The sequence below is a fragment of the Mytilus edulis genome, unplaced genomic scaffold (assembly GCF_963676685.1).
Source record: "Mytilus edulis unplaced genomic scaffold, xbMytEdul2.2 SCAFFOLD_1407, whole genome shotgun sequence".
Classification (NCBI taxonomy): Eukaryota; Metazoa; Mollusca; class Bivalvia; order Mytilida; family Mytilidae; genus Mytilus; species Mytilus edulis.
Window position 1 is genome coordinate 1 of NW_027267248.1, and position 17,336 is coordinate 17,336.

Below are 17,336 nucleotides of genomic sequence, written 5' to 3' on the forward strand. Positions count from 1 at the left end.
GATATTGTGTGCATATAGTATCATCCATTGCTCTGACTGCTGCATCTTTCAGCTTTTGTCTTATTGTTATTTCTTTGTTGCATTTTCTTGGCAATTGAAAGTATGACACTTTCAATTTGTGTTTTGTAGCGAGAATAATCTACATCTGAAATTTTCCCCTCTTGAGAATGACCATGCAGGTTGTTCCTGTGCTTGATTAAGTCTTCGAACGTCTTGTCTAACAACACCGGTACAAGACGGAACAAAGTTAATTAACAAACATCTCAAAAGTGTTAGGTCCATACATGTTGTTGTTAATGATAGTTTTGCAGAATTACAACAGAATTGAGACTGCTGTTCAAATTATGACCTGTTGTTTTTCGGTCCTGTTTTGTCAAATAAAATATCTAATTGGCTTGGGTAAAGAACTCTTTGGGAAGGAGTATTTTCTGGGGGGTGCTCCTCCAGTGCATTGACAGCAGGGGTATTTGTTATAGCAAAGATGATAAATTGCATGCTGGTTTATATTAATGAAATCGATTAAAGTCAGGTTTCGCTTGGATAAATCATTCTCTAGTAATAACACAAGTACTTCCTTCCCATGCTCAACGATGACTGTTGATGTTCTGTAAAAGTTTTCTCGTTGTTTTTGTGTCATTTTTTTCACCAAAAAAAAGAGTAAGTATTTTTACTTGTGTAATTTGAACTAGTTTTTTGAGTTACCAAGACGTGCGTTCTTAGGTATAATATATCTTAAATACTTTATAGCTAGCTACATTTTGCATCAATATTTTTCTACTTTCGTTTTCTCTAGATTATTTACATAGTTACCAAGGTAGTATGGTCTATTGAGCTAACAAGACTCGAGACCAATGTTGGATACAGATATGATTTACAATTACGGAAAATTGTAAGTGATTCAATTTATAAATATAGGTATATCGAATTTAAGAATCTTTTATGTAATTTGTTGTCATCATTAGCTTTTGAATGTAATATATGAAATAAAATACGAAAAGTTAGATTATTAATGTTTTCACATTATATATTTTTTTCTATTTCTACTGGTTATTTATTTTGTTTTCCCGGTTTGGAAGAGGGTTCTTAATGTTGTTGTTTGATAAGGTATGTTTTCATTTTGAGGTACGCTTTTTGTATACAATCATCATAGGTTGACAAAATACTTATAAAATTGAGAATGGAATTATAATGCCCACTTATTCTCACAATTGTTTAAATTAAAAGCAAATATTATTTAAAATTATGTAGGAATATTGCTTTGCTTTCACGATCTAATGTGAATGCTATGCAACTTTCCTTTTCGAAATAAGTTTACACGAATAAGTTGAAATAAGAATAATTATTATTACAAGCATGTGCACTTTGTTAGCTTTTGGTCATTTAAGGAGGGGGAAGGGGAACCAATGTTGCCTTATTGACCTTACACATCTTTAACGACTAATTGTGTTATATCCTTCATTTGACCATTTTGAAATTTATATGGCATGCCATGGACTTATAAAGAGTACTATACGGTATCAGTTTGGTTTCTTTTTTGAAGGCCGTACGTTATCCCATAGTCGTCATTTTGTCTCTTGAATGATAGTTTTATTCATTTGCCATTTTGCATTTATACCACATCTGCTTATCTTTTTTTTATATATAAATGATGACGTTGCTAATTAAATGTCAAAAATATATGATGAGCAGCTTTCGAAAAGCAAATTGTATATCCCTATCTAGTACACATATTTGATATCATAGATACATGAGATACTGACTCCAAAATTGATGGAAACCCGAGGTTATGACAGCAGATATGTGTTTGAACATATCATGAGGTTAGTTATGCTTCGAACGTGTTTGTGCTGGTCTAGGTTGGGTTTTTTTAATTTCTGAATGTTGGATAAAACACCACTTTCTACAAATTCGTTTATGTTCTAATTCTCCTCAGTACGTTCTCTGACTTGCTGGGTTGCTGTGTCATTAATATTCATTAGACATCTCCATCTCTATATAATAACACAAGGAAATAGTTAATTAGCTGAAACTTGATAACACACCAAATAGACCCTGACCCTTTAGTAATTTATGTATGAGGTTACAATAGAACATAAGGATACTTACATAAAACATGTATATACTGAAAATAAATTCGAAGATCCTTAATTTATTCACTTTTGTGTGATTCCAGGATCTAGCTTCTTTTAATGTCAAAAGAAGTATCTCAAATGAACATTTTTATCGTATCGTGAAAATCTTCCTGTCATTTTCTGTTTTATATCGGTGCCAAACTAAATTTACGATATTGCCGTTATTTTCAAACAATTGAAAGCAAAATTTGAACTAAGTTCCTTATATTTCGGAAAGATTACATGAAATGAAGTTCGTCTCTAAATACACTGACGGCAAATTGTACATCTACGACGTGACAACTCAATGCTTTGGCATAAAATATGTTCGTAGCTACAACTACATGAACTTGGAATAAAAGTTTAACACATTTATAGATGTTCGATTAATTGTATGAATTTCTATAATTAATTTGTATGATTTCAAGATAATTATGGTTTTGATTTGTTTTTAAATCTTTTTTCGTCTCTCTCATTGAGTCCATCAGGTTCAAGAGTTCGTAACTGGTGCATCCAAAATCTCTCTCTTTTTTATTATCCTTGTGTATCCCAATTTTGATTTTTCTCAATGATTTGAAATGTGACGTTTTCAAAATCATGTCCTGCTCTTAAAAGGTGTCTTGTAATTGGGCAGTTCCTTTCTTTTGTATAAAATGACCGATGGTTATTTAGTCGGATGTTAAATGGTGTTTCTGTTTCACCAACATATTGTATTTTGCAAGTTCCACACGTAGAACATAAATTGTTCCTATCATTCATAGTTTCTTCGAAAATATAAAGACTTTTCGGTCACAAGACTAGACGTTTCCACACAAACTTCAGGCTAAGTGATAAAATAAAGCTAGAAGGCTAATTTCAAACTTGTGCCTAGTAAAAAACATATACACTCATGATCATTATCATCATAAGAATAAACTATGTTTATCTTAAAGTAGATAGGGTGTCTTCCTCCATCTTGGATTTTGAAATACCAGATTTATCGGTATATATCTTTAATAGAATGTGCAAATTTTGAGAGTAGTAGGTATTCATGTGTAAAACATTTCATGAATATAGACATTTCATATACTATAAATGTAAAAAGTTAACTCTACAACTTTCTATAAGTATGACAGGAGCAATAATAAAAGTAATATCACAAAAATACTGAACTCCGAGGAAATTCTAAACGGAAGTCAAATGATAAAATTAAATATACAACACATCTGTCATATTCTTGACTTGGTACAGACATTGTCTTATGTAGAAAATGGTGTATTGAACCTGGTTTTATAGCGCTTCACCCCTCACTTGTGTGACAGTCGTATCTGTTTTATATTATATCGACAACGATGCGTGAACAAAACAGACTAAAAAGGTTAAATTGTCAAATTAAGGGTACTGCAGCCATCACCGTGTCACAATCTCAATCAGAACAAATAATTAAAAAAACATTAACAAAGAAGCACAAAAAACATATATCAAATTTTGCTTACTTAAATTTGTAATTTATTTGAGTATGTTAACTTCACACATGTTTATTATAGAGATACAGTATACGTACCGTTATCTCAGGTATAAAGTATAAAAGAGGGACGAAAGATACCAAAGGGACAGTCAAACTCATAAATCTAAAACAAACTGACAACGCCATGGCTAAAAATGAAAAAGACAAACAAACAAAAGCAAACATGACACAACATAGAAAACTAAAGAATAAACAACACTAACCCAACCAAAACACTAGGGGTGATCTGAGGTGCTCCGGAAGGGTGAGCAGATCCTGCTCCACATGTGGCACCCGTCGTGTTGCTTATGTGATAACACATCCGGTAAATAGTCTAATTCGGTAGGACACATTCATGAAAGGGATAACTGGGCTTCTTAGAATCCTTTTTACGACCGCAGCGTATTTTGGTATTGAGTGTCTATAGTATCACTCATTAGTCTAACCTCTGACTTCTCATCTTTTTTCTTATTATATATTCTTTGGTCACCTATTCCACACTGTAATACGATCATTGAATATTGTTGTTATTGGTATAAATATTGATTTTGTTATCAGTAAATTAAAAGCTTACTAAATATTAATAGTATGTTATATACATATACATACTCATGGATCTACAATCCGTCGATACCTGTAACTTGGCATTGCACAAGGTCATGTTTTTCTCTGGCTGTTTATGATGTCTTTACACTAAATCCATTGGATGTTGGATGTGTACGGATGTATAGTTTAGTCTTAGATGCAAGATTTTTTTATTAGTTGTTAGTGGCTTTGAACTAGCTGTCAGATAACTGCGAGTACTCTCAGATCTGTTCTTTGTGTCTTTTTGTGTCGAGATGTATAAGTATCCGGTCACGTTCACTTGTATTTTTGTCCATCTGATGAGTTTAGCCTTTTCAACTGATTTTTATAGTTCGTTTTTATGTTGTACTGTTATACCACTGTCCCAGGTTAGGGGAGGGTTGGGATCCCGCTAACATTTTAACCCCGACACATTATTTATGTATGTGCCTGTCCCAAGTCAGGAGCCCTGTAATTCAGTGGTTTACGTTTGTTTATGTGTTACATATTTGTTTTCGTTCATTTTTTTATATATAAATAAGGCCGTTAGTTTTCTTGTTTGAATTGTTTTATATTGTATTATCGGGGCCTTTTATCGCTGACTATGATGTATGGGCTTTGCTCATTGTTGAAGACCGTACGGTGACCTGTAACTGTTAATGTCTGTGTCATTTTGGTCTCTTGTGGACAGTTGTCTCATTGGCAATCATACCACATCTTTCTTTTTTATATTTGTCTTATTTCTTGTCAAGTAAAAGAATGACACTTTTCGTTTTTAATTTGTCGACAGAATAATCTGCATCTGAAATATTCCGAACTTGTGTTCTATGTAGTTTGTTCCTGTACTTAACTAAGTCATCGCCGGTGCAAATAGGAGCAAAGTAAACATATAAACATCTTAAATCTGTAAGGTCCAGACAGGCTGTTGTTAATGAATATTTAGTAGAATTACAACAGAAATATGATTTTCTGTCGAAATCATGACCTCCAACTTTGTCTTCTTTTATCAAAAAAAATATCTAGTTGGCTTGTGTACAGTTCATACTGTTACAACAAAGGTATTTACACTTACTATATAAACTAGTCGCTATGAAACAAAAGAGAACCAACGATGCCAAATTGACAATTTGTTTTACCACTTACTATTGGTAATGTGTGCTATAATTGATAATTCTGATTTATTTACATTTTTTGCATAGGTATAGGAAGATGTGGTATGAGTGCCAATGAGACAACTCTCCGTTCATATAACAATTTATATAAGTAAACAATTATAGGTCAAGATACGGCCTTCAACAAGGAATAAAAGGTCCTTTTAAAGCTTACGGTTTCAATGTTATATGATATTGTATGATTGGCACTGAGGTAAGTCTTCACCAAAGTCAAGGTATGAGAATAGTAATTTTTCAAAGCAAGAATGTTTTTGGGAATCCTTCTTGAAAAATTGTTTCAGGTCATTTTATTTTTTTATATATTTTTCTGTCTCTTATAATACATCTGATGATTATAATACTTTATGGAGATTTTAGAAGCAACACGTGAAATTTGACGACATGTCTTGAGCAACGACATCGTATTAATATAAAAGAGATGCAAAAGATTGCAAATAAGACAACTACCACACAGGAACCGTACGGCGGGATGTAAACAATAATGGGGTACTGTGCGGCATACAGTTGTAAACTTTTAGCTATTTATTGGATAGTAGAATACTTCTGCTACAAAATATGGACTGTTTTTGACAATACAATGCACATATATCGGGAACTGACATCATTTAAGTCCTGCTAAATTACAAAATACTCACAATTCAAGCATTTGAGTTACATTTTAGTCGGTTTTAGTCTTAAATGGGAGTTGCCGTATTCGTGTTCATTCTTAATATTTAAATGTTAGTTGTATGTGATGATAATACATAACATATATAAAGATTGAGGATGAAAACGGATGCGGCCACTTTCATTTTTGACAAAAACTATCTGAAAAGTGATAAATTATGGCATGTTTGGTAGATTTTTCATATTTAAGCTCAAATATGAGCTTCTGAAATGACTTAATCAGTTCAAATCTTTCACACAAACTAATTGAATCGACTGAAGTAGACAATTAAGTGTTTAAAAAGTGTACAACATTTTTCAATAGATGAATCTGAATTTTGAGGCCAAAATAGACCCTTACCGGACCTACTCCTTTGTTTGAATAAGCCACAGGAAGAAAAATCATTCATATATTTTCATCCATAACGCTTTCAATAAAACAACAAATTTTATGAGGTAACAAGGGTCTTTGAATTCAAAATATTTATATAAACCCCTGTTTTCTACAAATCAATGTATTTTCTATAACTCTTCAGTCTGGTCTCACGGTCGTTGGATGGCTCCATATTTTTTAAATTGACGAGTAGATAATTAATAAGCTAAAACTTGAATAAAAAAAAATAAGACAAACAAGACACTAAAACATTATTTATTTATTCATTTTATAAACTTCTAAGGTTATAAGCACTCAATAGCAAGACACGGATTTTTCTTCAATACTGCATCGTAATAAGTTCTTTTAGGTATACACTCGATATCACTCTTGGTTCTAAGTCTGTCGATTTTCACCGTCTTTGTTTTCTCATTACGATCTACTGGATCTAAGCGTACTGCATTTCCTGCCGACATGCCAGGGCTCTCATCAAAGTAATTAAATGGTATCAAGAATGTACTATGTGATTGACCTGGTGTATGTGTGACAGGTAGATCCTCTTTTTGTACAACATGATGCATACCCATTGTAACCCACGCAACTAGATCCTGTAAAAATATAACATTTTGAAAATCCTTCTTTAATTCTCTCACGTTGCTTTTAAATTAGTCATTTGTGTATTTGAAAATCAAAATTGCTTCTGATAACTCGAAAGTTTCTTTTTTATATCGTTACAAACGATTCTATTATACTGCTGTTATTTTCAAAAATATAATATAAAACTTGAATACTAACACAAGAAAAGATGAACGGTTTAAAACGTATACAAAATTTATGGTATCTATAATGAGTTTATATACAGTTCAATGTAAAGTTCTTCCTCTTTTCATTATGTATTTGTGTGTGTACAAGTGTTTGACTTCCAGCATAACATCTAACATCAGAAATTTAAAAAAATCCGCGTGTTTTTCACGTGAAGCTGCTATGAAATTCTGCTGTCTTGCATAAAATAATAATATTTTGAAAATCGATTGAGTAAATGAAATAGAAGAAAAAGAGACGGAAATTGGTGTACTACAAATGGTATACAAAAAATAATTCTACTTGAGGCCAACATATGTTTTTTTTACGAATAAATATTATTTGTCAGTACACTCATCATAAGTACCAGGGTTAATATGTTGTGCGCCAGACAACAGAGGACAAGTATCCTTGATAATTACAGTAGATAATATATCATAATGTACCAGTATAATGCAAAATATTCAATTAAACATATTTACCTCATCTACAATATTCTCATTGTCGTCGATAAATTCTTGAAAATTAATTACTGGATTATCTGAATGGGTATATACCGAGCTAGAGTATGGTTCACTGTCCTTGTATTTCGTGACCGCTAGTTGGTACTGGGACCAGCTTACGGCTGGGTTGTTTCCATCATTTGGCGGTCTTATCACCTTAGTCATACCTTTATTTAACAATTTGTATCCTGGTGAATTCCGAATTTGTCCTTTTTGTTATTGTTGACAAATGTAAGCAGCTTCGGATACTCAAAGTTGAATGTGTAAGCCGCCTCAAGTTCCGTCTGTTTTAATCTTTTGATGAATCTATTCTGAACAATTTTAGCCCCTCGTTTTTTGTGACATACGTTATCAACAACATCCGGTTCTATGTCGATGGTTTCGAATCTGTTGCTTGTTCCTTTAATATCAAGGTCCATTTTGAAATTAAACAAATGTTGATGTAATGGCGACATCAGATTGTTATTAACTTGAAAACTGTACGGGTTGTCATGGTCATGCCATGAGCTCGTCACTATTCCAGTAGGTGTTATTTTTACTTCCATGACACCATTTTGATAAAATATAAAATCTATGACATAATCATAAATTCCAATCGTAGGAATGGTTCTGAGGATCAACGCAACATTTGCAACTCCTTCGTAAAATCGATGGAGATATTTAAAGTAACCATTATGTCGACGGAGTGGCATGCCAGTATTGAACTCAAATATACAAAAAGCACGCTCATTAGTCAGAGGTTTATCTTGTGTGTCAACCTTAAAAGAAGAACTTATAAAAGTGGCATCATTTGGACAATCAACACCAGGATGTAAATATTTTGCTAAAGCACCAATCTTCCAGGTAGTATCTAAGAAATTAAGTATATGTTCCTGTGGTTTATCCCCGGAATAAAACGTGGCAAGTTCTTGAAGACTTATTTCATAAGCAATACGTTCACCTTTGTAGCGAATATCATTTAGTCGTGGTCCGTAAAATACAGACATCCCAACATCAAACTCCCAGTACGTATATGAAACATGTCTGTCGTTGATATTATAACGTATTCCATCTGGGGATACTTGTGATGGGTCTTTTAAAGGCCTATTAAACGATGGTTTGCCTCTTGAATTTACAGTCCGGTCTTTTTTCCCATTGCTTGTGGGATAAGGTAATTTAACGATATATGCCTTGTATGTGTTGAAATATGCAACTGTTTGTTCTAAGCTATTGAATAATGATCCATCAAACCAAACTTTGATTATATTATCGTTACCATTATTCTCTACTTCTCTGAGGACTGCAAAATCTACCGGCCGTAACAAAAAGTGTTCAGTGAACTGTTGCAACCAACTAAACCATAAACGTTTCTTGACACCAGACAGTGGTGTTGTAAGTTGACTATTGACATTGAAAGACAAACACAGATCGCTACAGTTAACTAACCGTCCACCGTATAATTCATAAAGCATTTTTCCTGCAACTCTATCAATTTTTTCAAGCAATGGCTTGATACTGAAATCGAAAACGTCAATAGGACGATTGATGAATGGAATAGACTTTGGTAGGTAAGGAACATGTCGATAACCAGTCGGGTTAGGCAATGAACTCACAATAATCTCTATAACATCTGGAATGGAGATAGCGCCTCGAAAAATCATCACACGGGCCTCACGTCGAGGCTGAACACAATCTGTATCTAAATGTTTCAGAACGTCTCTTTTCGGTGGCAAAAATATTTCAGATATAAAAACATAGTTCGAATTGATTGCTGCTTTATCTGCAGTTGTTAGGTTTAAATCTGAACGGTTGTAAAGGTAATCAAGCAGACCCACTATTTCCTTTTTTGTTAAATCACGAAACACAGATGGTTTAATACTTTCCTTTAAGTTCACATTTCCATATAAACTTGATTTACGACTACATATTGGAATAGTTTTCTTAGCTGTAAAAAGAAATAAAAAATGATTATGATAATTAACGGTTGTAATTTGGGTTAGAATTGGCTTACAAGATTTTTTTCAAATGTTTCCACGGGCTTTAAAGATGCAGCATCTGTTTTTTATAGACCGATTCAGTATTTTTATCTAATTGATATCAACGATCTCACAGCCTTAAAAGAGGGACGAGAGATACCAGAGGGACAGTCAACATATTTGGAAAGAGCATCTACATTTTTGCAACCACTTCATTCGCATTTTAAAGTTGAATTGGTAAAGACATATCTTTAAAGTAGGTATGTATTTTGGGGTGAACTGATTTATTGTGTTTGTACAAATAATTATGACGTCTCCATAGCATTTGTTTGTTTAAAATAACCTTTCAATACCGTCATTATCATGATAATTGTTTGTACTAGTGTTGTGACAATAATAGCATGAATTTCAAGATTATATATTCTTCGATAAAATGCGTCACTGTTTGTCCTGTGATTTCTGACGTCAATAGAAGATGTTCGTTGTTATTCTGCGGTTTACATGTGGTAATGGTTATCATATTCATTTGTGCGTTTCTCTGGGATGAATATTCTTGCGTTTGATTTACCGTTTAACTGTATTTATGTCAAGTAGCAATGTCATTTTTACACTGCAATATAAGCGGGAGGTTTGTCTATCCATAAAATCAGGTTCAACCCATCATTTTTTCTTAAATATTCTGTACAAAATCGGGAATATGGCAGTTGGTATCTAACAGTTCGTTTCTATGTATACTGACGTGTGTTTTTGTTGCACTATCGTGTTTCCGTTTTTGTTCCTTTGTTTTTCTTTGTATAGTTGATGTGTTTCCCATTGTATTAGTTTGTAACCCGGATAAGTCTTCTCTCAATCGATTGATGACAACGGTATACTACTGTTACCTTTATCTATGAAGACATGATTACATGTATTATCAAAGTATTCTTAAAGAATGAATACATTCGAAAGTTAGATAAGCCGTAACACATTTTTTAGAATTAAGTATTATTAACAATAGAAATAGAAAATGAATATTGATAATAGAATATAGAAGAGGGACGAAAGATACCAAAGGGACAGTCAAACTCATAAATCTAAAACAAACTGACAACGCCATGGCTAAAAATGAAAATCGACAAACAAACAACAGCACACACGACACAACATAGAAAACTGAAGAATAAACAACACGAACCCCACCAAAAAACTAGGGGTGATCCCAGGTGCTCCGGAAGGGTTTAGAATTGATGCAATCATAAATGGAATAAGTTGAATTTTTTTAATATTACCTGTAACTTAAGAGGAAAAACACATGGACATGATTTATTTATTTATTTTGAAGGAAATTAAGATCACGGTAAGTTTCGGACAAGAAATCTACAGAGTAATTATCATACTGTAAAAACTGTACACAGATTTATGTTATTCGTTTTGCAACAAATGATATATCAGTATCTGCAGGAATTAAATACCTACTTTAAACATTGCATAATAAACCGCTTAAGTTTGTCGATCGCAAGTATGTACACATAATTATGTAAATTTATATTTTATACTTGCCTGACTTGGGCAACCATTTGTAGAATAGATTGTCACATATCCCGCCATATGCCTGAAATAATATCAAAATCTTACATTTTCTATTAACATTTGCTTTTGTCATCCTAATTAGAACATATCCTCTAATTGAAGCTTTATGTGTAGTGTCGATTTTTAAATACGGCATAACAATTACGTCATCATACTTTTGCACAAAGAAAACGGATAAGTTGCTGTTGATGCTCCGGCCACAATATATTAAAGAGTGTTGAAAGTAATCAATAAAAAATCAATCAATCAATCAATCAATCAATCAATATTTAGTACTATAGGCTTCCTTTATTTTATCTTCATCACTATTGATGTAAAAAATTACGAAGTAAAACAGAAGGCGCAAAACCAAAATGTTATGGCCGAATAAAAAGGCAAAGGTTAAACACAAGAAAACCTTCAAAATTTAGCCTAGTGATGACTCTATTACCCGACATTAACATCAACTTATGTACACTGCCAAGATAAGCAGTTCCTGTTCCACTAATTCATTTTATCTTATGTCCAAATCCTTTATTCATAGGCGGATCCAGGGGGGCTGGGGGCCCGCCCCCCCCCTTTCATGGGAAAAATTTGGTTGATTATATAGGGAATCATTGAAGCATGACTGGAGCGCCACCCCCCCCCCCCCCCCCCCCCCCCCCCCCTTAGGAAAAGTTCTGGATCCGCCACTGTTTATTCATCTGATTTGAATAAAGGCAACAGTTGTATACCGCTGTTCAGAAGATATAAATCGTTTGAGAAACAAATTCAGGTTACTAACTAAAACAGACGGAAACACATCAAATTTAAGAGGAAAACAACAAAACAACAGAAACACTGAAGTGCACGTTTCTTTTGGAGGTTTTTTTAACGATTTTTCTTTAGTTTTTTATCTTAATGTGTGTTTTTGGCTTTTCCGTTTCATAAACGTCTCTACTGAATCTATTTTAATATAATTTTCATTTAGGTTTTAATAACACATTAACGAGTGTAAATTACATGAATTCTATAAAATTTTGCTTGTCATGAATTTACTTATACATTCTTCTTAATGATTATTATATATTCAAATCCAAGTCTCGTGTCATTTTCTGTTGGTATTGATGCATAGTCAAATTAGTGCTCATTCATTCCCTGTCAAATTAATAACAAAAACCTACAAACGTTTATTCATGCAAGACTTTGAATTATTTAACCTTTGACAATAAATGTACTTTAATGTAATGTCTTGTAACTAGATATGTTATGCTCCTTTCTCTGAAATAATGATTTGTCTTTGTACGTCGCGAAATGATACTCATAATAACACTTTCTTATGTTCAAAAGCAATAAGACATAGTATTTTTGTTGATGTGCGTTATCTTAATTTCATAACAATGGCGTCGTCGTTGGTCGTCAATTTTTATGTTAAATTTAAAAATATTTGTTTACAAAGAAATTGTCAGCATACATAATTATTTGAAAGGCATACAACAATATGCAATTGGCATACAAATATCAGTATCAAACCATGGTCAAATGTGTTCGAATTTAGCAACAGTTCTAAAATGAAATGTCTAAGTAAAAAGTAACATAAATCATTGTTTTTTACGTGTCACATTTTTTATGTTTAATCCTATTTTTATAGTAAAAAAACTAAAAGTGTATGAACGTGACATAACAGAAATATCAGGATAAGGCTACGGAATGGGGAAAATATATCTTCTTCGTTTATTTCCTATTCATAAATCGTGTTCTGTCCAAATACACTACAAGTAATATTGTCTTTATAATACATTCTCAAAAGTTTAATACTAATTCAGATATAAACTTTCTGATCTCATTTCGTTTTATTTTTTCTTTAATATTTCCAAATTGCTTTTGAATGGTTCCTTTTGACGGGCGTCGAACTTAGCGGAGTACAATTGTTACTTTGATATATGGATGTTCTTGAAACTAGTCCAGTGAACAAGTGTGCCAAATCAAAATATGAAATATTGGCAATACAGCAATGACATTTATCATTTATACAATTTTTTTTAACAAATAAAAATAATAACAAAATTGTACATGTTGTAAGTTCCTTCTTTGTAAGAGAAAAGTATTTATGGCCACCTCGAGGCAATTTTAATATTACGTTACAAATTTGAAATTTAAGTCACGGCATTATTCGTGGTTGAACGCTTTATACGGTCAGGGACTGTATATCACATCGAATTACAGGGACTTCTCAAAATAGAACGATACCAATGAAGCATTCAAAACTACAAGTCAAAGGATGACGGTAACACTTTGCAACAGGAAAAAAACGACATAAACAAGTTTATTACACAGACAACAAAAGCTTGACCAATACAAGTCTACTCTAAATAAGGAGGATGCAATCAGTTGCTCCGGAAGTTTTCGTTTCATTTGTCATAGTCATTGAGTTGCTCTGATTGATTTCTCAAAGTTATATGTAACCAAATTATGAAATTATAATATTTTTAATATTGCAACAGTTTCAGGCGTTTCAATCAGTTGTTTTACATCCTTTTGATTATGATGCTCAAAATTAATAAAATTCTGATATTAGGAAGCATTTTCGAAAATAATAATTGATCTTATCCATAAAAGTATTGATAACAATTTTAAACTTTTGAAGTAATATAAAAGTTTGCGTGCCTTTTTTGCTTTTCGCATTATCGGTATTTTGAATGTTACTTTAATACACAAAATAAACGAACAAATAGAATTTAAATAATAAAAAGAAAGACATTTATTATCGCTGAAATTTGTAATTTTCATTTTTTTTTTGTCATTAATTAGATTTATTTTCTTTTAAATAAGTTACTTAAACTTACACAATATTGATATTGTACGATTTTCTTATTTCATCCTACATTTTATTCCTTATTTAAAATTTGAAATAAGAAAACATATAATATCCTTACATTATTCCATTTTGGCTTGCCGCACAATATACTTGGAATCCATAATATCAAAAATGTTAACTTAATCATCTTCAGGAACAAATGCAGGTCATATAGAAATTTCAAAATAGAATTCGATAGTTTTCAAATCTTGCACATTAATAAAGACTTCAAACAAAATTAATGCAAATATTTTATCAGTTTTAAACAGATTTTGTTGCATTTTTTCATTTATGAAAATATGTATCTCATTTGTTCGATTTAACGTATAAATCATATTATTCATACATTTAACATTATGATTGATCTATAAGATTATACTTGCTAAACATATATAATAATTGAAAGGAAAACCCATATTACATAAATATAACAAATGACATGTAAGTAAAATAGAAAAAATGATTTGTTTTAATAGCCTAATTACATTATTAAAAGGAAAATTTAATAAATTCAAAAGAATGATTTTTATAAATCATATCCTTGTAGATGTACGCGACGTGATGTACAACATACGAAGAATGTCGAATGCAGCGAATGTTGTGTTGCTTTTCATTCGTCTACACAATTAAGTTGCGGTAATGTTATAGTTCCTACTTGCATTCTTACCACGATAAATAATAAGTGTTTGTGTGGTGGGGAATATTTCCTTTAAATTGACAAAAGTAACCAGATATAACCAAAACAAAAGAAAAAAAAAAGTTAAACAAGGGTTGGTGTCAGAACATAATACACAGTAAAATGTTTTCTTTATAATAACTTTAAAACATCTTCTTTAAAATTGATAATCTTTTGATAACTTAATGACTTTATGGTTAATTTATTTCAAGATACAAACGAAATTTGAAAATATATCGAACAACAATTTATATTTTTTTGTACTTATCTTGCCGGTTATATTTAATAAAACATTTTTATATTTTTTTTTATTTTTTATTTGGGGGGGGGGGATGTCATATTAAGGACTGCAGCAATGTTCGATGAAGAAAATACCTCACTTGCAGGCAAACAATACTATGTTATCTGAAACGTCGTCTTAACAAATATGTATTTATGCAGTAATATAATTATGTCATAATTGATTTATTAGATTTGAATACGATAAAATGCTGTTGCCTTATATTAAACATGTTCGTGAACGCCCATCCATATTAAAGCTCATATAGTAACCTGCATTTTTTGATAATTTTATTTATTACATTTTCAATCTCAATTCCGAACTGTTTACTGATAATTTGAAGCATTGGTACACAAATCAAGGAATTTATAAAATGTTTGTTCTATATGTTATCATTCTGTATTAGTGTTTGTGACTTTCTGCATTTTTGTATAACTATCTCAATGTAACACATTTTCGACATTCGCCGAACAGGAAAACCAACGGTCTAGTATATACGAGAATCGACAAACACTTAACGAACTTCATCAACAGTCGACAACCACTAAACATCTTAAGGATGTTCGCTACTCTGTTAAAAAATAACAAGCTTTTTAAAAGACTATTATAAATTGATAGTATATAAATAAAGAAACTAAAAAAGTAGAAAAAAATGGAGGGTCCGTGTGCTCGTTTTCGAGATATAAGCCATTGAAAATTTGGCGGGAAATTATTCTCTCTGGATTTTTCATATATTTAACATTGGCACCTTATTTGTTTCAAACACTATGAAAAAATAACAAGAATTTTGTAAAATTTTGAAACATGGCTTTTTGAACTTTATGTAATACAATTATAAAAAGAAAAGTAAGGGTTAGTGGGCAAATTTTTTTAATGAAAATACATGGATAAAACCAGAGGATTCTGAAAATCTGGCAAAAAGTCAAAAAGTGGAGGAGCAAACATCCTTAATTAGGGCATTTTATCATGCGCCAACATTCACCCTAACAGGTTTTTTTTTCAAAATGAACCAAAACCAAGGTTCAACTTGCCATGTCATTAAGGCCATAATTAAAAGCTAACCAGCTTTATCAATGTGAATAAACGACGGATGTTGTTTAGTCTGCAGAATTGTGAAAAAGGTATAGTTGAGGCGCCCTATTCTACTATAATCATCTGCAAACATATATATAAAATTTACAAAACTCTATTTTCTAAAATTTGGTATTTGTTAATAACCACAGCTATGAGATATTCTCGACAACAAAAATGCGTAAAGTAAACAGTACCAGACGTTTGAATTACAGGAGAATATTAAAAAAGAAGATGTGGTATGATTGCCTATTAGACAACTGTTCACAAAAGACCAAAATGACACAGACATTAACAACTATAGATCACCGTATGGCCTTCAAAAATGCAAAGCCCATACCGCATAGTCTTCTATAAAATGCCCCGATATGACTATGTAAAACAATTCAAACGAGAAAACTAGTATATTTGTCATTCTTTAAACTCGTTAATATTTCGTACGCTTTTTTGTTTCGTTTCATCGTTCAAATCTTTTAATTGAACGAGGGTCTATTTCCACTGTAATGTTTGTTCTTACATGGCTATGTAGACTAAACTAGCGTACCCAGTAGCTTTGGCCCCTGGTTCGAATTTGAATGTCAAAAGATCTTTATGATATTTTACAGATTTTGCAACAGTTCTACTATATACTGGTGACCATCTTTTACATTCAGTCATAAAATCAAAATTATTTCAGTGCTATGCATTGTTTCTGAAAGTCCAAACTACAAATTGTACATTTGTTTTTTTGTATTGCATCAAACAGAAATGGCTTACTGTCCTTGTATTTTGTAACTGCTACTTGGTATTTGGTCCAGCTTAAGGCTAACTTGTTTCCGTTATTTTGTGGTCTAACAACCTTTGTCATACCTTTTTTACCAACTTGTAACCAAGGAAGTTTCCAAAATTGTCTTTTCTGTTATTGCAAAAGTCAGTAACTTCGGATAATCGAAGTTGAATTTGTAAAAAGTAAAATCACAAAAATACTGAACTTAGAGGAAGATCAATTGGGAAAGTCCATAATCACATGGCAAAATCAAATAACAAAACGCATCAAAAACGAATGGACAACAACTGTCATATTCCTGACTTGGTACAGGCATTTTCAAATGTAGAAAATGGTGGATTAAACCTGGTTCTATAGCGCTAACCCTCTCACTTTTGTAATGACAGTCTCATCAATTTCCGATATTTTTACATTGATGCGTTAAATAAACAGACACAATAAATATAATAGTCAAAATATGGGTACATCAGTCATCATCGTTTAACAATTTTAAAAGGAACAATTTAACAGAACACAAAAACATCTACTATCTACGAACACATTTATTGA

The 17,336-nt window shown here is 31.9% G+C and overlaps 1 pseudogene; it reads right to left on the reverse strand.

Moving 5' to 3' along the window:
* Nucleotides 1–6,656: 6,656 nt before the first annotated feature.
* LOC139505068 (putative amine oxidase [copper-containing]) lies at nucleotides 6,657–14,255 on the reverse strand (annotated as a pseudogene).
* Between the last annotated feature and the right edge of the window lie 3,081 nt (nucleotides 14,256–17,336).